This window comes from Pyxicephalus adspersus, chromosome 6 (assembly GCF_032062135.1).
Source record: "Pyxicephalus adspersus chromosome 6, UCB_Pads_2.0, whole genome shotgun sequence".
In the NCBI taxonomy this organism is placed as follows: Eukaryota; Metazoa; Chordata; class Amphibia; order Anura; family Pyxicephalidae; genus Pyxicephalus; species Pyxicephalus adspersus.
In genome coordinates this window covers 81,202,518-81,229,957 of record NC_092863.1, presented here as the reverse complement: position 1 = coordinate 81,229,957, position 27,440 = coordinate 81,202,518, and the positions used below count along the sequence as shown (strand labels likewise).

General features: G+C 40.4%; 1 protein-coding gene across 5 annotated transcripts in view; it reads left to right on the top strand.

Annotated features, from left to right (window-relative positions):
* The first annotated feature begins 16,216 nt into the window (after positions 1–16,216).
* The window catches only part of ERBIN (erbb2 interacting protein), a 148,026-nt gene continuing 136,802 nt past the window's right edge, over positions 16,217–27,440 (top strand). For 3 of the 5 annotated variants that reach the window (XM_072416344.1, XM_072416342.1, XM_072416343.1), the window contains exon 1: positions 16,217–16,605. The gene's annotated coding sequence lies outside the window, so the exon portion shown is untranslated. Of the gene's footprint in view, positions 16,606–17,108; positions 17,212–27,440 lie in introns of those variants that run through there. The other 2 variants (XM_072416346.1, XM_072416345.1) reach the window with 2 other exon arrangements.

The following is a 27,440-nucleotide window of genomic DNA, read 5'->3' as shown; positions in this document are numbered from 1 at the left end:
TGGAATTTATTTACCATAGTGACACACATAGGCCATAGCTTCAGGCAGCAGGTGTATACTGGGCAATGCCAAGCTTCAACATTTCCAAACTGCAATAATTTTTTTTATGTTGTTTTCCTCTTCTAAGCACGCTTGGACATTTGTAAATAAATCCAGTAAAAAATGTTTGGAGTGCTGAGTGCAGGGGATGTTCATAGGAGTCAGAAAACTCCTCACTGTTGAGGAAATGTGAAGCTATCTTTTCTTCTCATTGTTGGTTGTCTGTATGTTTGAAAAGACATAATAACTCGTAATGCAGCCTTCATAGCACATTCTACTGGAGCTCAGCAACAGGACACGTGTACAGAATATTTTATGATAATATGTTGACCAGAATACAGAGACCCCTGCAGCTGCCACATTTGTTAAAAGTACTACTACTTAAAAACTGATTTAAGATAATGGTGTGAAGCCCATACTGGCCTCTGATAAAAAAGGACTAAAGAGTGATACCCAATGCAACAGTATGCTTTCAGTACACTTTGCTGTCTGGGGAACCTCAGAAAGCTTATAGTAATCTTGATTCATCAAACGTTGACCACAATGATGTACAATCTCATCAACCACAGATTGTGTATAGATATGTCACAAACAAGTTTCTGTACTTCTTGCCTGCTATGGGTTAGGAAAGGAAGCACATTGGAGATGCCCAGACTGGTGATCATATAGTGGAGATGGTGGAATGATACCCAAATGTCCCGCCATTCCCTATGTTCCCACCATTCCCAAATAAAAAAATCAAGAGCTATACTTGTACCTGGTACAATTACTATTAGGTCAAAGGGCCATGAAAAAGCAAGTGATACTGTACTTCTGGTAGACTGTTTCAGGAAAGTCCCTGAACTAAAAAATAGATTCTATTTCCTGTTTTAGGTGCCAAGTTTTGGGACACATGGTATATCTACAAGCTTTCTAATAACTAATGATATTTATTAAGTGGTGATGTACTAGAGAACTAATGATGATCTCTTCAAAAAATGATTTTAGTTGGTAAAAAGTGATTTTGCTAAATACGCCGAATACCAGACTGGCATCATAGGTTGTTTGCAAATGAAGAGACATTGTATGTATGAATAACACATGGCCAAAACAGAGACACAATCCTGGAATGGATCTGCCCTGTGTACATTGGATGTGGTTTCCAGGATGATTTTCTTGGTAGAAATATCCTGCATTTTATGGTGCCTAAATCCCATTAAAATCCTATTGGCAATATCATGACAATGTGACAATGAAAAGTAGGCAAAGCAGTACCTCTCAAGCTGAAGTTGTGATATGTTGTGCTTGCACTTTATACTTGCAGCAACTATTTTAGTTTTTTTCCTAGACATCATTTTTAATATAACTGAAAGCAACATTGAACTCTTAAAAAAGATAACACTCTTGCAAATAGTGAGGTTTTTTTCTGACCAAAGCGGGTTCAGAATTTTATAGAGGGGTTTGTTGGCATTGATTCACCAAGTCTGGGGTATTATAAATTTGTTTAACCAGTGGCAATACAAATCAGAAGTAGGTGTCCCAGAAGTAGGTTCAAATAAGGATATATATTGTGAAAATAGAAAAAAACATATTAGCAAATCATGGTATACGATAGAGATGAGCCTGGGGATTGCGTGAACATGCACCCCTGGAAATCCTCTGTGATCCCCGGGCACTAGATATTAAATAACCTCTAGTGCCCTGGGGATCCCTAACAGGGGGATTCCCAGGGCTAAATGCAGCTCTGGGAAACCTCCTGTTTTAGTTTCCTCTTCCGATGGCTTCGCAAAATTGGTTCGCCAAAATTTCGCGGAACCATTGGAAGTTCTAGTATACATTCCTAAGTATGTGATACACAAATCAATCAGCGAGAAAGTCACAATTCTATAGTGTGATTGTCTCTAGTTCCCTCTTTATTGCAATAATGTAGTACTTAGACAATGCCCATCTATTGCTGAAAAAATATTGATATCGTATTTAATAGTCAGATGAGGTAACTACCAGAAACCTGCAACAGTACAGAAATTTTGACTTGGTGGAGCTTTTCTCATGTTTGGTATTTTAAATACCACGATCATGAGAACTACTGAAATGTGCAGATGAATATATTATAATAAAAATTAACCAAAATAATTATTATTTAGCTAGAGATTTTCAATCTTTTTTATTTCAACTGGGAAAGTTGTATCTCTGTATTGTATCTTTTTTTAACCTAACATAACTGGTCAGCACAGTGTTTCCAGTGTGACATGGGCAGTCAGTAAGCAAAGCATTTGTGTATCAGTTTGTAATTTAGGATGTATGAGCACACCAGCTTTTACCCATTTTGAGCCAGTGTCATGTTGTCTGTCTGATAGGATTTGTCCATGCACCAGCATCCAACCAATGTAACCACTTAGTACTTTATCATCAGCCTAATATAACTGGGCAGCACATCAGCATCTGTTCCTGACTTTTTGGGAATGACAAGGTCTGACATGATCTGCTTGGCAAGAATATTTAGCACAGACTAATTGACCTGAAAGCACCAGTTAGCCCATCAGCATCTGCCTGGTGGCCTTAATGTATTAGCTCAGCCCAATACCCTAATTCAGGCTGTCTGCAAAAACCTGATAAAGTCAACCAACCTTTCGTTGGCTGTCTAATATAACCAGTCAGCAACTAATTTACCAGGTAACAAGTCACAATTCACCTGATCGAACTGGTTGGTGAGTCCACATATGTTCAAAAGAACTTACCAGAATTCTACAGACATCCTAAAGTGACACTACTTCCCAGAAGATATGCTTTAAAATACCCATTATATCTGCTTGACAATTCTAGTCATCGCATCATTGTTTAAGCGCCAATTACTACCATATTAGCATGCAGACAACATAACTTTTTTCTAGTGTTTCCTAAAAAAGCACATCAATGTTCATTTCAATGCTTTACATCAAGTACATAGCCCTAAAGTCTATTGTAGAACCAGAAAGGTTTGTTCAGATTTATTGTAGCTATGTCTGATATATTTTATTATTATTATTTATTCAACTTCTATTAATATAGTATTTAAGTATGTAAACACACCTAAATAGCAGTGAATCCATGGAAAAATACTTCCAATTTTTTAACCTGCTACTCCAAAATACAATTATCACAGGACAGACAATAGGAAGGGTGGAAAAAGGTTTACAAACACTGAAATATACAAACACCTTCGATGTGGAGAGCCTGCTGTTCTTTTTGCTTTTGACATGTGACATCATGCCAATATCTAAAAAAAAGCTTTCCAAGTTCCAAGATTTTATAGTTAGAAAAAGAAGGTTTTGTAGGTCTGGAAAGGAATGTAAAGATCCACAAATGATTTGAAATCAATTATTTCACTGTAAGGAAAATAAGTTAAAGGTGTTGTAAATTTTAAATGACCTTTTTTTTGTCTAGGACTGGCTGACCCAGCAAACTTAGTTAAAGAGCTATCCATCTGATGCAAAAGAAAAGGATTTTGCAGGTAACTGTTGGTGTCAAAAGTAATTTGACAATTGTATTCTACATTGGCGGTATATCAGAAGAAAATGCCAAAACTATTGTTTGCCTTGCATGAGTTTACCCTGTCTACAAATCTTAACAAAGTCAACAAGTTCAATGGGGTGTACTTACTTTTTCCAGAAATTAAAAGAAATCATGTTTTGAATATAAGGCTTCTCAGGTAACTTTAAAATGAGATGGACAGTAACTAAGGTTTGCTTGTGATTTGATACAGACAATCATTAGGTGAGTCATGGAAAAGTAAATTACTCAGTGAAAGCCTTTTCTTTCTTATGAGGCCAGAACAAAAGCAACTAGCCGAAGAGTAAAGATAAACTGCACAGATTGATTGATTTTGTGTCCTATGACACCAATATACAGGGCATAGAATACCTTTCTGATATATCTACAATGTAAAAACAGCACATCGTTCACTGCTAATGATAACATCTCTACATTTAAAGAAAAAATAATTGTTAAAATTGAAAAAGAACTGACTCGGGTCTGACACCTCAAACTCTGATGTGTGGAAAATATGTTTCTATAAACTTAGACATACAGTCAGTGCTAAATAAACCTGAATTCAAAAAGATAAAAAAAAAAAAAAAAAAAAAATATATATATATATATATATATATATATATATATATATATATATATATTATAGGAAATATCCAGAAATAAATCATGCACATTTTGTTTTAAATTCCTGCTTAAAAAGGACACTTCCTGTACCTAAGCGCTCCTGTGACTAGGACTTTGTTAACATCAGATGATTGTCACCCAAGGGAAACTGTCATGCTTGTCTTGGGGGATAAAATCTGAAACACACAGCGGTCCTCCAAAGTTGTCTGTCGCTCTATGGTGTTGGATTCTTGAACAACCAATCAGGAATAACCAATGTGCTTTTCTCTGAAAGAGAGCACAGAGGGGTTTCACTTGCTTGCCCTCTTCTATTGTAACTCAAGAATGGCTCTCATAATCTTACTTGTGTACCTAACCTTGATAACTTTGTATCTGAAAAAAATGCTCTTTGTTCTCCTGAGATATTGCTGGAGAAGAAGCAGTGTATGAGGATCTGCAGTGCATGCACCTTCCTGCTTCTGCCTAGTTCTCTCACTGTGTTTCCTCCACCTTTCCAGCCACTTCTTAATCATTACCCACATTTTATCAGATCACCAGACACTGGTCAGCTCTAAAGCTACGTACACACTTCCAATTATTATCGTTGTTAAACGAACGATGAACGATCCTGCACGATATCTGCGAACGATCGTATAGCACCGATCCTGTACATACAGATAACGACACGATCGTTCATAGATATTGTACACACAATAGATGCGATCGTTTGAGCGATACAGGGAGTGACGTGCACGACAGGAAGTGAACGAACGTTCGTTCATCGCGCATGCTCAGACCATGGACGATCAATGAACGATCGTACACACGAACGATGGTCAACGATCGTCGTCCAATCCGATCCGCCGGTCCGGTCGTTCATTTCCAATGACTTTCCTCGTTCGTCGGCGTCGTTGGTTACTTTTTTTACGAACGATTTTTGCCCAATCGATCGTTCGTCGTTCGTTCGTCGTTCATTTTGAACGATAAAAATTGGAAGTGTGTACGCAGCTTAATATGGGAAAACAAAGCCCTGCTCTGAAACCAAGATTACCACCTACACACAGTGCAGAACATAGCATGGTAAGTATGTAATGAGAATGTAATCAGCTGCAGGAAGCCTACAGAAAATACTAGTTACTGGTTTTTGCAATTTGCTTCATTTTATTAGCACAGCTTCCACAATACACGTCCCTTTAACAAATCCCGCACAGCTGTCCGCTTCTTTGGAAATATACTTGTCTTCTGCTTTAAAAATTGATCACTTTAGGTTAAGAGCTATTCCTAAGGGCATGAACACACACTAGATTTATGTCACTGCAAACATCTTTTGTGATTGAATAAGTGCTGTATACGCAGGACTGTTCAGTTCTTTGGAAAGGGAAGGGGGGAGGACAAGCACGGGGTACCTCACAGTGTCTTCCTCTATAGGAAAGTACAGCAAATGTCCCCTCTTGTTTATTGATTCATTTTAATAATATGAATAATAAGATCAATCAGCAATGTCAGGGGACAGCCTGCACCTAGAATTTTTGCCTGAGATGATCACAGTCATTCATCTCGGGGCCACAATTATCTAGCGTGTGTATGTAACCTAACCAAAGGCCTTACTACATATTTGTTTTAAAAGTCAAATAGGAACCTGCTGATTTATCTTGTAGCATTTTTCTTCATGAACCACTTCCAACTTCTTACTTTCCCTGTCTCCTATTTTGAGCTGGTATCAGGCTACATACACACGTCAGATGATTCCCGTCCGATTATCATTTTGGGGCTGCTATCAGACGAGAATCTGACATGTATACAGCGGCTGTCCGACGTCGTTCATGGATCCGTCCTGGCGGATCCATGAATGACGAACAACCAAAAGTGAAGGGGAGAGAGCACAGCGGGGTGTCACTCCATCGTTCTCCCCCTCCCCACTCCATGGAGCAGAATGGAGCTGTATGTACAGCACTCGTTCATTCATCTTTCAGTCTTTTGTGGTTAGAAAGAATTGTAAAAGAGTCTTATGTATGTACCCAGCCGACATTTGCCAAATGTAGCAGATAAAGCAATACATACGCTTCTAACATTTGTAACAACATACGTGTGTGAATGTAGATCTTCCAAAAAATGTTACACAAAAGTTGAAAAGAGGAACAGACTTGATACTTCTGCAGATGAAACATTCTGCAACAGGTTTCTCGTTAACTTAGAGACGTTGGAAAGTCTATGTTACAAGTCAGAGGACTAATAAAAAAGGAATTTAAACTTTATAAAAGATTTGGGTATTTGAGTTTGAGAACTTAGAAAAGTTGGGAGGCCTGAGCATATAACATACAGAACAATGTACAGAGTGGAGCAGTATGAAGGATTTATTAAACCTGATGTTATAAAGCAATCCATTACTGGGGAAACTAGACTATTAAGAGAGAGCCTGGGTGATTCAGCAAACCAGGAATGGATTTCTTAAAAAAACATTTGCTATTAGTTGGCAAATGTTTTCAATCCTGCAGCAGATCCATTTCATGTTTTCTGAATGACCCAGGTTCTCCCTTGATAGTCTATTTTCTCCAGTTTTGGGGAACTTTAATAAATCAGGCCCAATGCAAAGCAGAACATATAAATGTGTGTGGATGGATATGGCATACAGTCCAGTGAACAGGGTAAAATGGTCCAGAGTATATAATTTATTGTACATTAAATTTTTTCCAAGGGTGCAAATAAGACTGGAGATAAATACAGGGGATAGCAGCAGATGCACCCTCTCTTACAAATATTTAGTATGATTAAAAAAGGATACTTTTTAGGTTTACTGGTTCCCAAAAAAGTAAAATGTATATGTGTGGTATAGTAAATATAGTATAAAACATAATATCAAATAGTAATATAATTAAATAAGATAGTTATCAAATAGTAATATAATTAAATAAGATAGTTAATATACAAAAATATAGATCACGTATATAATCCTTTGGTGTGCAGCACAATGTTTGCATTGTTTTGGATAGAAATCGTGAACACAGTGCCATACCCTAGTAGCTTGCCTGTCACTTCCAGTTTCTCAGTCCTTTGATTCCTACAAGGAAAACAGTTAAGTGACATCTGCTCGTTCCCATTGATCACACCGGCATTACAAAGCATTAGAGTGAGAAATGTATTGAGAAGCACAGCCTTGTCCTTGTCATACCATCCCCCTCTCGTTCATGGCGCCCTTTTTAAGCCTATGGTGGCCAGCTGTGCCTGATTTCCATGGATAGTGCTAGGCTTTGCTATATTCACACCAAAAAGCTGTGATTGTTGTTAAATGTTGTTAAAGTGCATTAGGCTGATGTGCATTGACAAGCGTTTTAGTGTTGCATTTTTTACTTGAATGGAAAAACGCAAAACAACGCATCCAAAATGAAATATGTGGATTTTTTTCTGTGCATGGTGGTGGGAAACAGGTTATATTAAAAAGTCAATTTCTCTTGCTTCTGTATTTTGCTGCACTAAAAAATGCTAAACAACCTGCCTGGTGTGAGCGAGGCATCACATAATTTTCCCAATTTCCCTTAGTTGCTATCTAGTGGATATTCCAAGTCCACCATACATAGCCCAATTGCAGAACTTGCAGGAAATCATGCTGGTTATGTCTGGCCTGTTGCAAACTGCTGTGCAAATAGTAAACAAAATTCAAATGTTTTTTTGATTTTGATTTGATTGGTTTTAATTAACTAGATAGTATAACAATGGTTTTCTGAGCTTGGTAAATAAGATGAAATTGTTATTATTAATCATCCGATGATGTGCCAATAAAAATTCTGGTTTTGTTTTTATTTTTCTAGGAATATGATTGGGTACTCATAATGAACTCAGGTTCACCTTATTTTTTTGTCATTTAATGTTCAAATTGAAGATTCACATTGCTGAGTGAACAGTCAGGAAAAAGATTTTTGAAAGGGATAAACAGAAAGAGGTTTTTATCTTTTTCTGTGTTTTTCAGTACTTTGTATTTTTTTTAGCATAGAGAAAATGCTTTGATTGTAACTGCCTTGAGATGGCATTTCTGCAGATATGCAAAGTTTTGACATTTGTTTTCTAATTTCGAATATGTGCATTTAGTGTGAGGGACATAACTCTAACCCCTGTGACCCCCATGGAGAAAAGGAAACTATCAAACAATGTAGAATTGGAACATTTTGTTTATGCCTACTAAGGTCACATTTCTGCATTGGCTGTCATGGCTTCTGAGTCCCAAAATCTCAGTTACCAATTGATGGCTACAGCAATATCAGTTAATAAATGTATCCTGGCCAGGTTCTTGGTTTGTGGTACCTCCTAATTCCTGGTCAGAGGGTACAGGGATTAGGATGTACAGAGGACATGTTTTAGAAAAGGTAACCAGTGACCAATGAATAGGGGTCCCTTTCTCACTGACTGGCTGAATTTACACTGGCCATCAGTTTAGCAGGAAAACCAAAGTAACAAGGGGTCTTACCCTTTCCAACATTGTTACATGGGATGACACTGAGTGTGCAAGTTACAGATGCATTAACACTGACCTCCAATGTAAGAGGGGATATACAGTGCCCTCCAAGTACATTTACACCAATTAGCAATGTAACAATGGAATTCACATTGACCACTGTTTTAATAGAAGTATTTACACTGACCACCATTACAATGAGCATATTGATTGTCAGTGTAAAGGCTCTTATTATGTTGTTTGTCCATGTAAATGTATCTGTTAAATTATTAGTAGACCGGTGTTTTTCAACCAGGGATTTTGGGGAGGGTTTTGTTGGGGGTTCCTTGAGCGATGAGCAATTTGTGCCTCTCAGGTCAGTTTAATGATCCACCAATGACAGCAATGATCTATTTGGCTATCGGTAAGGGTGAAATTCTTCCCACTGGCTGGCAATGTAGGAGACATTCTTCCCACTGACCACCACACCAATGTACTGTGAGCTGTGGATATAGTATTTATAGAAGGGGTTCTCTGAAGACCTGAAAGTTATTTCGGGGCTCCCCTGTGTTAAAAAGGCAAAGAAAGATGGCTCTAGACAGCCTGTGGATAAAATGCACAAGCCACACCCTTACTCAACATTCACTGGTTCTTGTATATACCCACATTGTCATTAACAGGCTCTGATTGGCTGTAAATCACTTCAAAATTTTCAGCTCCTCCGTGTTTCCAGTCAAAAAGGCAGAGCTGGCTGAGAGCTGGAAATGATTAGGAGGGCTGCTAATGTGTTATAATCAATAAGGTCTAAGCGGAGTGCCCAGCATGCTGGGACTTGTATTCCCTGCACTGCTGCAGGCTGTCCATTGCTTCCTTTGTACAGCTGGTGGGACTCAGGGATCTCAATCAGATCTCCCATCATTCTGCTTGTCCTGTCACTATTAATTATCTGTGAGATGGAAACACAGCTTGGAGCCTAATCAATATCAATATTGTTTAAAATCAATAACTCTATTCATGCACCCCATGTGTGTCAATGATCCTATGCTCTTATCATGTTCCACCATGTTTGACAGTTACCCTCTTTTCTTGGAATGCAACCCATATGTGTCAATGACTTTAATCTCTAAGGATGCACCCATATGTGTCAATAACTGTTTTCATGTGCCCCATATGGCATGTTGTCTTGGCGTCACCTTTGATTCTGCCCTCTCATTTACCCCTCATATTCAGAACATTTCCAGGTCCTCTCACTTTCACCTACGCAACATCTCCAAACTTCGCCCCTACCTGTCCCCTGAGACCACCAAACTCCTTTTACACGCTCTTATCATCTCTAGTCTGGACTACTGTAACCTCCTCCTCTCTGGTGTTCCACTAACCCAACTCTCTCCTATACAATCTATTATGAATGCTGCAGCCAGACTCATCCATCCTTCCCTCCGCTCCTCTTCTGCTGTCTCTCTTTGCATTTCCCTTCATTTGCTTTCATTTCACCTTAGAATCACATTCAAGTTCATGTGCTTTGCCTACAAATCCCTCCACAGCTCTTGTCCCACTTACATTTCTGACCTGGTAAAAAAAATACTCCCCCCCAGCCACTCTCTCTGCTCCCCTGATGACCTACAACTGACTTCCTCACTCATAACCTCATCACACGCAAGAGTTTTCTATAGCTGCCCCAACTCTCTGGAATGATCTTCCTCTTCCTATTCGTCTTGCCCTACTTTCTGCCATGTAAAAAAGCACTCAAAACCCATTTTTTCAAACTTGCCTACTCGTCTTCTTCTGTCTTTTGAAACCGCCACTACCTCCCACCACTACATATCCCCCTCCTATTGTGTGTTAATTCCCCCACCTCCTAGATTGAAAGCTTTTTGGGGCAGGGTCCTCTCCTGTGTCACTGTCTGTATTCGTCTGTCATTTGCAACCCCTATTTAATTTACAGCGCTGTGTAATATGTTGACGCTATATAAATCCTGTTTATTATTAATTTTAATAAAAATAAATTCACCCTAGGTGCCAATGCCCCTATTCTCTAAATATGCTCCCCATATGTGTGAGTGATTCTATTCTCTTAGCATGCACCCCATATGTCTTATTAACCCTAATATCTAAGTGTATACTTCATATGTGTAAATAACTTGATTTTTCTAAGGGTGCAGCCCATGTGTATCAATGCCCCTATTCTCTTAGCATACTCCTCACATGTGTCAATGATTGTATTCTCGTAGTCTACACCCTATGTGTCATCGACTCTATTCTTTTAGAATGTACCCCACATTGACCTTATTATCTTAGCATTCCCCCCATATATGCGGTTTATATTGGAAATTCCCCTTTTTATTGGTGCCTCTATCTGTAGTGTATTGTGTATAATAAGAGCCGTGCTAGCATCAGAAAGTGCTGAAGCATGGAAATACCTATGTGTACATGTCAGTGCCTTCCAGTCATCTGACAAATTCATGCAGCATTTCCTATTTTCTTCCACAAGTTTCACAAACCACGTATTTCTGTGCTGTACTTGTTGAAGAATCCAACCTGATTATGAAAAAAGAAACAGTAGGGAAAAACAAAGTAGTTTCCAATTCTCCCCTCCTATTGTGTTTTACTTCCCCCACCTCCTAGATTGTAAGCTCTTCAGTGCAGGGTGCTCTCCTCCTGTGCCACTGTCTGTATCTGTCATTTGCAACACCTGTTTAATGTACAGCGCTGTGTAATATGTTGAAAATCCTGTTTATTATTATTAATATTAATAATAATAATTATAATAATAGTAGCTGTGCAATAAATATTACATATGTTATGGTGTCATGTCAGTGGATAATGGTCACCCCTCTTGCTAGGAGAATTCATCACCTTCAATAGATAATGGAGGGTTCTATACCAGCACAGGACAAGTTTGTTCACATCCTGGTTCGTCTTCATTTTTGAAGTGTCCCAGCATAGACCATAAGATTGTGAGTTTGAGGGACAGTTAGTAATATGACTATGGACTTTGTAAAGCGCTGTGTAATATGTTGGTGTTATATAAATACTGGATGATAATAGTAATAATGGACTTGTGCCCTGTTCTCTATAGGGGTTTATGTATAACTGAATGGTAATTTTCTAAGAATGGCTGTATTGGCATCAGTCGTTGGGAGCCAAAATAATTGATGCCTTTAAGGTGTGCGTGGTACATGCATTAGCAGGTTGCTGTGCTGTCAGTTGCCACCTACAAAATTAGGGTGACGCAAATCCACTGTACATGTTACAGCACCCCACAAAGCATGGTAACACACTACTGTGTGTTGTGGTACTTATGTTGAAAAAATGCAGCATGTCCATTCTTTGTCCATTGTGGTGTGTTGGCATTTCTTTCATTTGAATGGGCTGCCTTAATACAAGGCAATGTGTGACACAATGCATTGTAACGCACCTGCACTAAAGCATCAAAAGATGCTAGATAATAACATCTATGCTAGATGACAGGATAACACGCTCCTAATGGTTACAATTTTTTTTCACCTAAGACTATTGGGTTTCCCATATGCCAAACTGTAAATAAACTGTGGTACCGCCAAATGAAGTAGATTCTTCCATTCATAGACTAGATTTTAATTATACTGTCTCATCATATCCCACTCCTGGAACTCAACAAGCTTATAAGCTTTTAAAATGTATTATTCAGCCTGCACTCTCTCTGCTGACACTATTGCCTCTCCTCCCCAGTCTGATACCTCATTTTCTCTCTGTTTCTTTGCTCTCCTGCTTTCCCTGTCTGTACTCTTGCACCTTTTTTCTCTACTGCTACGTTCTGGTGACGTCTCACCCAACCCTGGTCCCCCCCCACACAGCCTCTCTCTTCCATACACTTTCAGCAACATACTCTCTTCTCCTAACCTCATCACCATTCACCCTACCCATACGTTTTTACCCCCTCTCTCTGACAGTGTGTAGAATGCCAGATCTGTTGGCAATACATTAACCTCCATACACAACCTTCTCCTTTCTAAATCTCTGAACTTCCTGGCTCTCACTGAAACTTGGCTTTACTCTTCTGACTTTGCTCTCTCCTATGGAGGCCTGCACTTTACACATACCTCTAGGCCTGGCAACAGAATAGGGGGTGGAGTGGATCTCCTTCTCTCACCTAGCTGTACATTCAGAGTAATTAGCACAGAGCTCACTGTCACCAAGCAAAATTATTTCTCCGCTGTCATTTCCTCTAAAGCTTCCAACCCACGCAACCTCTTCTCAACCCCACACCTGCTACCTCCACCACATCCTTCTCTGCCCAAGACATTGCCACCTATTTTAGAGATAAAATAGACAAAATCAGACATGATGTCTCTGCACACCGGGCCACTCCAACCATACCCACCTCTTCCACCTGTAAATTATCACTGGCCTCCCTCAGCCCTGTTACTGTGGATGAAGTCTCCTCTCATCATCTCCGTCTACTACCTGTCCACTTGACCCAGTTCCCTCTGATCTACTGCGTGTCCATTCCTCCACCCCCCATCCTAAACAAACTATTCAGCCTCTCCCTTTCTACTGGTAAATACCCCTTCGCTTTCAAACATGCCATAATTCGCTCTATCCTGGAGGAACCCTCACTGGACTCCTTTAGCTCTTAACCCTTTTAGCTACCGTCCTATCTCCCTTCTCCCATATGTTTCCAAACTTCTTGAGCACCTTTTCTACAAAAGACCAACTCTCTCCTTGACCCCCTCCAGTCTGGTTTTCGAGCTGCCCATTTCACCGAAACAGCTCTTACTAAAGTGGCCAATGACCTCATCAGAGCTAAGTCTCAAGGCAACTTTTCCCTGCTCATTCTCCTTGATCTTTCCTCTGCTTTTGACACTGTTGATCACCCCCTTCTAATACAAATCATGCACTCCATTGGTATCAGTGACACTGCTCTCTGTTGGTTTACTTCCTATCTGTCTGACCGCTCCTTTCAAGTTTCTTTCAATGGTAACTCCTCCTCACCCACTCTCCTCCCTGTTGGTGTCCCCCAAGGGTCAGTCCTTGGACTGGTTCTCTTTTCTCTGTACACCTCCTCTCTCGGTAGTCTCATATCCTCCTTTGGCTTACAGTACCATCTGCTGATGACACTCAAATCTATCTGTCCACCCCTGACCTGTCTCCCTCAGTCCTGGATAAGGTCTCATGCTGCCTATCAGCCATCTCATCATGGATGTCTGACCGATTCCTGAAACTCAACCTGGATAAAACAGAACTCATCATCATCCCCCCTCAAATTCCAAATTCCCTCTCATTTACCCCCCATATTCAGAACATTTCCAGGTCCTGTCATTTTCGCCTACGCAAAATCCCACAAATCTGCCCTTACCTGTCCCCTGAGACCACCAAACTCCTTGTACACACTCTCTCGGCTGGACTACTGTAAAGCTGCGTACACACTTCCAATTTTTGTCGTTGGAAAGGATCTTTCACGATCCTTTCCAACGACAAGGGAGTGCACGATGCATGAACGATGCTGTACATACAGCACCGTTCATGCTCTATGGAGAGGGGAGGGGGAGAGCGACGGAGCGGCACCCTGCTGCGCGCTCTCCCCTTCCCTTTCATTAGGATCGGCTGTCGTCCATCGTCCGTGGATCCGGCAGGTCGGTCGTCCGGACGATGGACGACACCGACACGACAACGACTGTACACACGGCAGATTTTCGCCCGATAATTGACCGATGCCGATTATCGGGCGATAAAAATCTGACGTGTGTACGTAGCTTAACCTACTCCTCTCTGGTATTCCACTAACCCGACTCTCTCCTCCACAAATTATTATGTTTATCTCTTTGTAGTTCTCTTCATTGGCTTCCATTTCATCAAATTCAAGCTCCTGTGCTTTGCCTTTAAATCCCTACACAGTTCTTGTCCCACTTACATTTCTGACCTGATAGAAAAATACTCCCCCATTCGTTCTCTTCGCTCCTCCAATGACCTACTAATGACTTCCTCACTCATAACCTCATCACATGCACGGCTCCAAAACTTTTCTAGAGCTGCCCCCACTCCCTGGAATGGTCTTCCACGTGCTATTCAGCTTCAACTTTCTTCTCCTTTAAAAACCCATCTTTTCAAACTTCCTACCTGTCTTCTTCTGTCTCCTAAACCCATAATTACCTTCCCATCATTCCATATCTCCCCTCACATTGTGCGATACTTCCCCCACCCCCAAAACCCCTGTTTATTAATAATACTATAGTAATTATAGCAGGATTTCTCTAAAGACCTGAAAGTTATTTTATAGACTCCCCCATGTTATAAAGGCAGTAAAGCTACCCACACACGTGCAATAATCGTCATTGGAAATAAACAATTTACGGCTGCTTGTTCGATAATCGTTAACAAAAAAAGCGCCGATTAACAAGGAATGTCTCTGCTAACGATCAACTATCCTGGCAGATCTGATTGGACGACAATTGTTTGCTATCTATTGTGTGTACGGTCGCATAGTGACCGTGGATGGTTCTCCGATACACATCACTTCCTGCATCATTCAAACAATCGCATCTAGTGTGTGTACATTATTATTATTGTTTCACAGTATTTATATAGCACCATCATATTATGCAGCGCAGTACAAATTTGGTCCATAGTCATGTCACTAACTGTCCTCAAAGGGGCTCACAATCTAATATCCTTACCATAGTCATATGTCAATAATACAGTCTACATTTTGGGGGGAAGCCAATTAACCTCACTGCATGTTTTTGGGATGTGGGAGGAAACCCACACAGACACGGGGAGAACCTGCAAACGCCATGCAGATAGTATCCTGGCCAAGATTCAAACCTGGGACCTAGAGGTGCAAAGTGAAGAGTGCTACCTCTGAGGCACCGTGCTATTATATTTTATATTATATTTGAATGATCGTATCGTTACAGCATGTACAGAATTGTGCACAAATATTATTCATATTAAACAGGATTTATATAGTGCCAACATATTACACAGCGCTGTACATATAAACAGGGGTTGCAAATGACCAACAGATACAGTGACACAGGAGGAGGAGAGGACCCTGCCCCGAAGAGCTTACAATCTAAGAGGTGGAGGAAGTAACACACAATAGGAATCGTGAATATTCGTTAATTTAGGTAACGTAGGCCTCATACATGGCCATGCAATCAGCAGCACACGTGTGAGGAGATTGCAGTGCAGCTGCATTGCTATGAGCCTGTCTGCCCCCATATAGCGGCCCATGCTGAGGAGAGGGGCTTCTATATTTACACACACCCTCTGGGGGGTTAAAGAAAGGGTGATCCGGGGTCACAGCCAGCTATGTGACCTCTCATTCTGCTAATGGAGCCCTGAGAGCTCTGGAGGTCAGACAATGCAGAAAGAGGAGGAGGGGGAAGCCATGTGCAGACCGGTGTCATGAGGAGAGGACGGTAATGTAAATAAAATACAGCAAAAGGGGAAACGGGGAGAGGAAAAGGGAAGAGACAAGAGAAATGTGACGCCTCAGGAAGTGAGTGCTGAGGAGAGACAGACAGAGAGAGAGAGGCAGAGGAGGAGGAGAGAGACAGAGGGGGAGGGGAGGTGTGTGCTGGCTGAGGAGGAGGAGAGAGCCGAGCCTGGGTGTTTGTATGCAGGGTGCGGCTCCATAGTGCGACATTATACCCCCAAATTACACCTTAGTGACCCCCACCTCCTCCTCACACCCCCCCCAGAGGGGCACTGAGCTGCGACCCTCCCACACCCCTTCATTACTTCACATCTCCACCCCCCAGGACTTTTCATCTCCCCCCTTTTTTTTGTAACCTTTTTTTATTCTGATTGCTCCACCCCCAGGAAAAAAAAAAAGAGAAGAACGTGGAGGGGAAGGGAAGAAGTTCAGCTCATTCTATTGGGAACTTGTACAGTTCTTTTGTTGCTGCAGTCCTGGAGGTCCATCTGGGGGGGAAACCCTAAGGATATTTGTGTGTGGGGATTGTGCAGACACCTTGCTTGGATTTATACTTTGGTACAAAGAAGTGGAATAAGTTTGCTGAGATCTCCATTAACTCATCAGGAAGGTAAGAGAGAGAAGTTGCAAGTTGTTGCTGATTTTTGGATTTAGTCTTCTAAAAGTCATTGTGTTGTATTGCTGGTGATTTGGGAAATGATGGCATTGAATTCTTGTAACCTTAGCAGGGTGTGCGGTGCGATCCCTACATAAATTTTACATGAAACCGGTATTTCTACATTGATCACTTGTGGCCCTTGGGGAAGATTTTGGTGGCCCTCAAAAACCTGTAGCTGGGCTGCTGTACTTGGCTTCCTTTATATGATACTTTGTAGCAAAAATGTAACCAAGAGATTCATCTCAATGTAATATTTAAAAAAAAAAAAACTGCATACTTTTTTTTTTTTACTCTTTTTATCCTTTTCTGTTTTTATGCCCTTTTTTTTTTTTTTTTTTTAAATGTATGAGCTTTGCTTTGCAGATCAGCCGTTCGCCCTTCCCTATTCCACACCGTCCTGCAGGTTGTTGTCTCACCCGGGCCTTGCCTGTATACATTGGAAGCCGTCCACCGTGGTTGGATTGGTGTTGCTTAGCAGTTTGTTAACGCAACAACGAGCTGGAATCGAATCAGGTTTCCAGTGAAACTGCTGGCGGCTGCGTGCTGCTGCACTTTGTAGTGAGTTTTTTTTTCTGCTGCTTTAATTTGATGTAGTTGTGCAAAAAATGTGATTGGTTATCGAGCGTCTCCTGGTGTCGCTAAGCAAAATGTGAGGATGCAGACTGTTGCGCTACCCTGTGTCTGCACCGCTCGCTTTACATCTCTGCAATGTCTGGCAGAAGTTATGGTGAACCAGGAAATAAAAAGTCCTATATGGCGTTCAGTGACAGGATTGAGCAAGCCGTGTGATGGCGTAGAACATTTAATACGAGAAAGGTGAAATGACCTGCAGGACGAGCTGATTAAAATTTAGGAAATTGGCACAATTTTTTCGGTGGACTATTGCTTTGGCTTTGCTTTTCCTGGCATTACTGCTTTGTGCTCCGTCAAAGCAGTTTTCATCAACTTTATCTGCAGTGGCAGTAGGGGGTCGTTGTCCCTGGGATATAATCCTCCTGCCTTGTCTCTTCGCATACACTGGAGCTCTTTGTTCATTCCAAGGCATGCACATTGTAACCGGTTCTCATCAGGCTAAGCTCTGTGCTGATCAGCCCACAATGCTAAATTCTGGATTCAGATCCAACAAGCAATATGCTGAGCAAAGCATGTAAGCGGCCTCTCCTCATTGGGTGCTTTTGTTTTAAATTTACGTCTGCAGTGAATGTATTGGCATCATTGGCCTTGAAACTGTTCTACCTAAAAAAATAGAACTGGGATTGTGCTCATTATAGGGTCAGTCATGTCACTATCATGTAGAGGAGCTTGCACTCTATTGTCCCTACTATAGTCCTAGTAAAATAATCCTAAAATAGTGCAAGTCAACCTAAACCCATGCAAACACAGCAGACCATATTGTCTCCATGCAGACTGAGATTCAGGCCTGGGATTCCAGGTTCTTCAAGGACAGCATCATACATCCATCATGCCTATCTATAATATGTTCAAGTCTTGAGAAGTAACCAATGTCCACCAATCATTGAGCTCTATATACAAAGCAGTGAATCTGACATTCCAGGTCCATGTGTTTCAGTAGCCGTAATTGATTTTCCACCAGGCAATGTCAGATTCACTGCTTTACAGACCTCATTGAGTCATAAAAGTGATTGAGGAAGCCGGGTCCATGTTGTTTATGGTTGGATAAGGTTGTATTGTTGAGTTTAGAATGTACAGGTCCTTAAAGCCAGACTCCAGCTTTACCTGGCTTTTTGGAGATTCTGAATGTTCTCCTGTCTTGACATATGCTAGATATTTTTTTCATGCACATTGTTGAAGCCATAGTACCTGCATCAGAAATGTCAGCTAATTTCTAATGACTCCTAATGTCATTCAGGTGATTATTACACCTGTGCTCTTCTATCCTGCCCCAGTAATCTATTGGCTGCCATTTATACTCTTCAGTGCAAGACAGCATCATCCCAGGGCATAACATAGGGCAATCTGTGCAGCCCACTCCCATGAAATCATGGGGAATATATTGACAGATTCAGGTGCCAAAAATATTGGCCTCCAATGACTTCCAACCATTGGCAAAGGAAAGTACTGTGCCGGGGGACCTTCGGGTGATGTCACGTATTTCAGACAAGTGAAAATGGAAGCAATGAGACAACTGCTTGAGCAAAGATCAGATTTAACCCAAAAATTACATTTTTCTGATCAGTTGAATAGGTCCCCCTGTTCTGCTTGGAGTAGACAAAAGTAAGAAAATGCCATATGTATGTATTTTGGTGTTTTTGCTATACTTGTATCATAAGGAAAGCGATTCTACTGAACCCAAGCTTGAGCCCGCTTCATAAAAGTAAAGGCTGGGTGACAGAAAATAATAAAGCCTTTGGATCAGCATGATATCCAGGAAACAAACAATTTTAGAAGATATCAGTGTTAGCCAAATATATTGAACTCATCACAGGGTTCCTTTAAGTTTTATAGTGACGTCTGATTATCTCAGACTATTTAGCACTGCACAGGAAATCAGTGTTGGGATTTTCAGTTGGGAAAAATTGCAGCATCTAAAATCATTCTCTGACCTTGCCCTTAGTTTCATGTCATTAGGTTAATTTTCCACTGCTTGAGTCATTCATAGGCATTGCATAATTTTCTTTTCTCTTGATAATGCCTTCTAGCTAGAGGTTGCTACATGCAACAATTTAGTGTGCTGGTGCTTCCTATGTTATTGCTTCTGCTCTGTGATCCTGTTCCGTGAAGCTGGAAAAACACCTTTCTATATCTTTCTGTGTGGAAGGATGACTGTTTACTGGTGAAAATGGTAAACATATTTATTTTTAGTTGTCACATGCTTTTCCAAAAGTACTGGTTTGTTGCTGGCCTTTGATCTGTGACTCGTTTTAGAAGTGCTGAGCATTACTACCTTTTACATTTTTTAGTACCATGCTCCTATTCCCAGCCTGAATTTCCTTTAAATCTGCTTAATTTACCATCAGAAGATAAACATCGGTCTTTTCTGTTTGGTTGTGACCTTACGTTTAGGATAAATTCATCTTTAACGGAAGCCTGATCTGAGAGAATTATGGGTATTGTCATTGTTGAGCTTTTTCTGAAAAGTTCCCGGGCTGTCATCAGTCTGCCCTGACCTCCTGGCTTTATTACCTTCTGAGTCATTGTATTTAAAAAGTGCAGTTCAACACCTGATCTCAATGTGTATTCTTTGCAGCGACTCCATATTTTTCTTCACTGGTCCTTTCTGAAGATATTCTTTCATGTCTGGAATGTAAGGCAGGGTTATGACAATGGACTGAAGTAAGGAGCAGAATATGTGCATACAACTGGCCTTCAGTCTTTTCCAGGCTAGGCCATCAAATGATTCGAAACCTGCACCTGCAATAGTGATCCAGCTGGTCGGTTCTCACAAATATTTAAACCAAAGTTTTGCAGGTTCAGTTACCTTTTCAGTAGACATGGGAGGAAGGGAACATTGGAAATACTAGTTTTTTAAGCATAGCTCCAGGCAAAACATTTGTCTTTCTTTTAGAACAATTGAGGAGCTGTTATGACTTTCATTTTTTTCCCCACATTTGGAAGATTTTACACTTCCTATGAGAAGGACAGAAAGCAATAGGTAATCATGGCAAAAAAAAAATTTGGATTCACAGACAAAACCTGTCAAAAACTCTAACCTTCCGCACTCCTCACTCCCATATCCGTAGAACAGGTTGTTCTGAAGAGAGCTGAGCATGGTGTCCCTACAGCGATTGGTTCCTTACCTGTAACCTCAAACCATAACAAATATTTTGGGTGACAGTAATTGGAAGTTTTTTCTAATAATTGCTATATATTATGAGATTGTTCTGATTAGTTAGAACTTTTTAAAGCTCCAAACCAAGGTTGGCTCAACTAGGATCTTTGGAAATCTAGGGTTACTCCACAGGTCGTTAGGGGTTCCTTGAGTGGTGGCGGATTGATTCCTGCCCAATGTGTTTGGAAAGAATGCCTACTTACAGAGCCTGCAGCATGGACCCAATAGGATTTCCTCTAGTAACCAGCATGTAGGAATCTTTCTCCCCACTTACACCCAAAGTTTGGAATTCACCACCGCTGTAACCTGACATATTTTCCATTGACTGCCAATGTGGTATGGCTAATGTACTCATGTACCATGAGCTGTGAATGTAATCTTTTTTTTAGCATATTTCTGGAATCTGCAAATGATTTTAGGGATTCCCTTAAGGTTAAAAAAATAGTAAATGTTGCTTTAAACTACATGTTGTTCTTGTTCATAATTATTGTGTCATGCCCTTAGGCAATACATATGTACCATGTACTTAAAAATCATTAGCAGCACTAAGGGCTTTTGTCATAGATAAGTGTTACATAATTGCATTAGTGGTGAAAGTGAAGAATAATTTTACCTTTTTTAACTTGGTTTTTATATGTATTATATTTATATTTCTTTGTTTTTTTTTTTACTAACTAAATGGAAAGACAAAAACATATACAGTATGTTTATATTGTATGAGATCAGGCCTCATACATCCAATTTGCTGTGGTACATGTGCGGTGTGTTAGGGCATTTAAATTTCCAACCACAATAGTCTAAATTTTTTGCGTACAGCCTATTTGGCAATTTGTTACTCCAACCCAGGTTTCATTGGGGTAGATATCCGTGCACCAACATGTGTAACTATGCGTTAAAATGATTCACTAGTTATCCAAGTACCCTATTTTGAATGGGCACTGGGCAATGAAAAATTCGGTCTCAAACACATCCTTTATGATCTAGGTTTTGCTGACCTTGTGATGGAAGATATAATCTGCCATCAGGTACCTTGACAGCTCTGAGTCCAGGGGACTGCTGAACCAAGGACGCAGATGTGCTGGCCAGTCTTCGAGGGTCAGATATTGCTGGCATTGTCGCTGGTTTTTTTTTCTCTATTCCATGAAAAGATCTTGGTGGTGAACAGGCAATACAAAGCGTCAGGACAGAATGGAAGATGAGGGACGATTTGGGATAGAAGATCACTTGACTGCCGCTTTAGTTGCCACTTTAGTTGTGTAACAACGGGTCCTATTTTTTGCTAGTGACTGGTGGTGGTGAAGTAGGGGAGTTAGTAAAGAATACAGGTTTGCTGGCTGTCTCTGGTTTTGCTAGTTTTTCAACCATTAACCAGGAGCAAGTATATTCAGCATGAAATTTGAATTTAGGAGGTTGATATTCTATGGGATTTTGATTGATAATAGAACGTAAACCGCACAGAGCCTAGTGTATTTGTGTTCTTAGTAAATCTGTCTTTATGACTTGGCTACGTGGGAGAAGGCCATAAAGCTTTAGCTATGTGTTTCCTGACTTCCAAAGAGTTGGCCTCCTTAAGATTTTAAGGTTGTGTTAACTAATGAATTTCACTTTACTGCAACCACAAAGGAAGTATCATGAGGCCATGAAGACAGACTGGGCTTCGTAATTTACATAGCTTAGTAGGTGGTGACCCACAAATCAGTATCTTTAATTTGTTTTAGAAACACACCCTTTAACCTGCTTCTACTTTCCTGTGCTACCATGGCATTTGAACCCTCTGTTGGAGCTAAACCCTGTATAAGCTCTGTGTTGGACCCTTATTGATAACATAATTTTTATTTGGGAATGTTAGGGTTCCCCTTTTGTAGAATATTCTAAGCCATGCCAAGCAATTATTAATAATATTTCACAGTTTTTATATAGCGCACACAAATTACGCAGCGCTGTACAAAGTCTATAGTCATGTCACTAGCTGTCCCTCAAAGGGACTCGCAATCTAATGTCCCTACCCCAGTCCTATGTCTTTGATACAGTCTAAGTCCAATTGTGGTGTGAAGCCAATTTAACTAACTGCATGCTTTTGGAATGTATGAGGAAATCGAAGTACCTGAAGGAAACCCGTGCAAACTCCATGCAGATAGTGTGCTGGCCAAGATTCGAATCTGGGGCCTAGCACTGCAAAGGCCAGAATGCTAACCTCTGAGCCACCGTGCTGCCCAAAAACAATGTTTTTTTTTACTCTATTAACATGACTCTAAAACCTCATATTCATTCTTGTTAGCAGACACACTTGTGTCATCATCACTGTCATTCTTAATAAAGATAAATTGTCCAACTCTGAAGAAGTTTTGAATAAAACATCCTGTATGAAAAAATGTGACAGCTGACCTTTAATGGTTCTGAATTCTTTCAAACAATTTACAATCTTCACTTTTCTTATGCTCTTTTTTTCAAGCTAAATTGATATCTGATCATTTCTTAATGTGTCTGCAGAATTCTCAGAACTTTGTCTGATACTTTGTCATATCTGTTTCTATTCCGGCCATACCCAGCCTGATTGTATCCGCTGATCTGAGAGTTTCTGCTGGTCTCTTGCTGTTTTGTAGCATGTGTGCTGTAATTCTTTGTGTGATTCAGTTCATCTGATTTTGTAAATCTTTACTGACTCTATAAACCAATGCATGGTCAGCAGTTTTGCATGTGTTAGAGGATACATTTATAGGTAGCTCTCCAGGAAAAAGCTATACAAATAGCAATATTCTCCTGCTGACAATTCATGTAGACATAAACAAGCGCCCTGCCCCCATATCCCCAGTGCAACCATGCCTTGGCACATTGATGAATTGCTGCAGCACCACACATATCACTAAGAAATGTAGCTTCACAGACAAAGACCAACCACTGAAAACATTTTTCATTTCTCTTCACCCTGTCGTGAGATCTAGACCCTCCCTACACCAGGCTGGGTCTGCACTATATGAGATTTTAGAATCTAAGTATAAAGATTTGGGTACTTGATCTCCTATAGGTGTTTTTTAATTTGATATATTTTTTCCTTTTTTAACAACTTTTATTATCATGTAATTATCATGTAGGGGCAAACCAAGTACCCAGACAAAACCCACTCAAAGACTAGGAGGTCATACAAACCCTATGTGGATAGTGTATTGGATGAGAATATAACTTGGTACTGTTGTACATGTATGGCAAGATTCCACCTGAATAAATAACTTGTCTTCCCACTTATGGGCATTCTTACATCTGCCATTACACCATGAAAAAAAGCCCATATGTAATAAATAATGGAATTGTCAAGTTCTCTTGCAGCAACGGGCAGAAAGAAGAAGCAAACATACCTATTCTGTCCCCTCGAAATCTACTGGCAGTCATTGGTATTTAGAGGATCTACTATATGAAATCATTTGAAGAACGTGTGCACCTATCTCAATAGGGGCAACAATTGTTATTCATTTTTAGAACTACTTACAGTTATTGGGCAGCATGGTGGCTCAGGAGTTAGCACTCCAGTCTTTGCAGCGCTGGGTCCCAGGTTCGAATCTCGGCCAGGACACTATCTGCATGGAGTTTGCAGGTTCTCCCGTATCTGCGTGGATTTCCTCCGGGTACTCCGGTTTCCTCCCACATCCAACAAACCTGCAGTGAGGTTATTGGCTTTCCCCCCAAAATTTACCTTAGACTACATTGATGACATATGACTATGGTAGGGACATTAGATTGTGAGCACCTTTGAGGGACAGTTAGTGAAACAATCATGGACTTTGTACAGCTCTGCGTAATATGATGGCGCTATATAAATACTGTTTAATAACAATAATAATTTTTCCCCTGCAAGAGGGCCGGCTGCCTGCTCCTAGCTATGCAGAGTGTTCTACCTCTGCAGCATATGTTGCATGTCTAGCATTTCCCTGCTAAAGTATGAATAGAAAACACTCTGGCATAGTGAAAATTGCTGTGTATTGTATTACAAAAGATATTAAATATGCTTCAAATCCATCAATATACGTTGGAAATTCTATATTTCATATGTAGTCTTACTTTCACCACCTCCTAAATTGTAAGCTCTTCGGAGCAGGGTCCTCTCCTCCTCCTGTGTCACTGTCTGTATCTGTCTGACATTTGCAACCCCTATTTATTGTACAGCGCTGTGTAATATGCTAGTGCTATATAAGTCCTGTTTAATATTAATGCAATGTTCCACACAACTTGAACACATAAATAACCTATTTTGTTTCACTTTTTGTGTGTGTGTGTGTGCGCCATTATATTACCCCTCAATGACCCCAGAAGCTCCAGGAAATCAATTGGAATCTATGGTGGTTGGGATATAAAATTGGCATCTATAAAGTCACCTGTACGCAAAGTCCAACAGGAGAAACACTAGACCCAGTATTTTAATACTATATAAAAACCATAATATAGAGCCATAACTATATAAAAACAAATTATTTGTCAATATCCCTAGTTCTCCAAAAGTTGAGGAATTTCCTTGCTATAGTGCCCATGGAGGCCTATTCTACCTAGAAGATGACCACAGCAGAGTTTGGATGTTGGAATAGAAGTAAAAAAATAAAGTTACTTTATCCCTCGCTGCTGCAGGCTTCAACTTCTCTTCTCTAAGTAGCTTTGCGTTAAGGTCACAGGCACTGATGTCATTTCCTACAATGTGGGGTCAATAGCCTTCTATTGTAAGGGGAAGACATTGTATGCTTACAACCCAACGAAGATTGGAGGGTAGGTGAACCCTGGAGCAAGGAGTAAGGAAAATAAATCTTGTTGTGGTTCCTCTAAGCAAGAAGGAACAGTCAACCATTGGAGTGCAGGGATAACCCCACTGCAAGTAAAATTTTAAATTGTTTTTGTGGTATTGTTTTTTCCTTGCATTTAGCTTTAACATACCATATATTTTGCTGCATTTTCCTGTATGGGTTTTGCAAGACAAATTTTCTGCAGGTCATACAGCATACTAAGTTACAATGCAGTACTATGAACTCCGTAGTCTGACTGCATTACCATGCCTTTGACTACATTATCATCAATTGCTATGGGTTCCTAAAACACTCTTTGATGTATTAAAATTCATGTAGTGCTGCAATATGAGTGGGCCTGATTGATTTGATTCTATGCTGTGGTTTTCCATCGCTAGCTGATTGCTCTGTACCGCTGGGAATTGCTTAGATGGGAATGTTCCCTCTCAGTTTATATATATAATTTTTTTTTTGCTAGGATTAAAGTCATTTTTGTGAATGAAAATTAGTAAATGAGCTTCTTGTTTTCTCATGTATAAAGGTGATTCAGATTAACAGCCCAGCATTTGTGTACAGTAGGTGGAAACAAAGCAATCTTAAATGTTTTTTTTTTTTCTTTTTTAATGTCCTGGTATTTGTCGCAGAAATTGCAGCTGGTTTCCTACTTTGTGTGAAATCCCTTGGATGTGCGAATCAATGAACTGAAATGAGAACATTATTACTTGTAATGGGAATGGCAGATAGAGGGCCACTTCTCTGCCCTGATTTAGTTATTTGGTCCTACCAATGTAAAGCAGATGCAGCCAGCCACAGCTCTTCAGCATGTTGCACTATAATGCATCAAACCTATCCATGCTTGTTGTATCATAGACATTTTCAGAGTTTTAATTATATCATGCTCTATCCTAAAGGAACAAAAATGTAACTGATGGTGAATTATTTAGACTGGAATTTTTTTGCATGTAATTGTTAGTTCCCAAAGAGACCCCATGACCTACTAAAAAAAAAAAAAAAAAAAAAAAAAAAAAGAATTTAGTTTACTTGCAGTTTTTTTTCTATGATTAAACTTTTTTAATTTATTTGCAAAGGTTTTTTTACTAGCAGTTTTGACTTTTTCAGGAAGAGTCAATTTCCTAGGACAGCCAACTCCCTCCTTGCATGTCATATTCCTTTCCTCTACTGCAGGGGTCAGAAAACTTTTTGGACTGCTAGGCCATTTCAGGAGGTCAAGAAGGCACACTAGGCCAGAAGAAACAAGGTGTCCAAGGAAAGATTTTTTTCCAACCGTGACTGCAAGCAGCCAGTCTTCTGCTCATCCGCGGGGTAGTCTCTGTACGTGTGCGCTTGCTTGGCATCAAAATGCCCTTTGACATTCGACCGCTTGAAAGTGCTGTTGGTGTCGTTGCACACTAAACACAGGGCTTTGTTGCTGCGTTGGATAAGGAATAACTCGTCATTCTATTCGGGGTTGAAGACACAACGTTCAGGGTCAAGACTGGTAGCTGCGCATTGCTTCTGCTCTATAGGCTTAGTAATTGGGGTTACTGTGTGGGAACTCGATGATATATCGGGAACTCGCGATAGCGAGACAATTCAATTAGGACAATGCCGTATCTGGCCTAAAGGCCAGAGTTTGCCTACCTGTGCTCTACTGTAATGTCTAATTACAGTCTGAGCTGCAGTTTATGAATCTGCTGGGGGAAGAATGCTTTAGAGCAACCATTCTCAACCAGGGTCCCATGAACATTGGGCTTCCTGCAGAGGTTGCTAGGGGTTCTTTAGGCTTTGGCTGATTGATCTTCTGTTGATGCCTGCAGGCTGCCAGCAGGAGTGTGAGCGGAACATCGAGGATCATTTTAGCCGTTTGTATGGATGGCATTATGACCCCCATATAACAAAGGCAGTATTTCCACCACCCATCAATGTAAAGGTCATTTTTCTGCTAACCCCTCATAAATTGGTTTAGGCAGGGGGGCCCTTGGGACCTAATATTCTGAAAAACGCTGCTATACACTGTCACATGGGTGACAACTCTGAGTCTGCTGGGGCTGCTTACATCGCACCCAAGAAGATTCAGCCCAGCACCACTCTCCGGGCTTTAATTGTATAACCAAGCTTCGAAGGCTTTTTGCAGCTCAATGACAAGAGTAGAATATAATAATTGCAGGTGTAATGTTATGGGAAGATTATTGTGTAAATGAAAAGTCTGGCAGCAGGTTCTTCTGATTATTCTA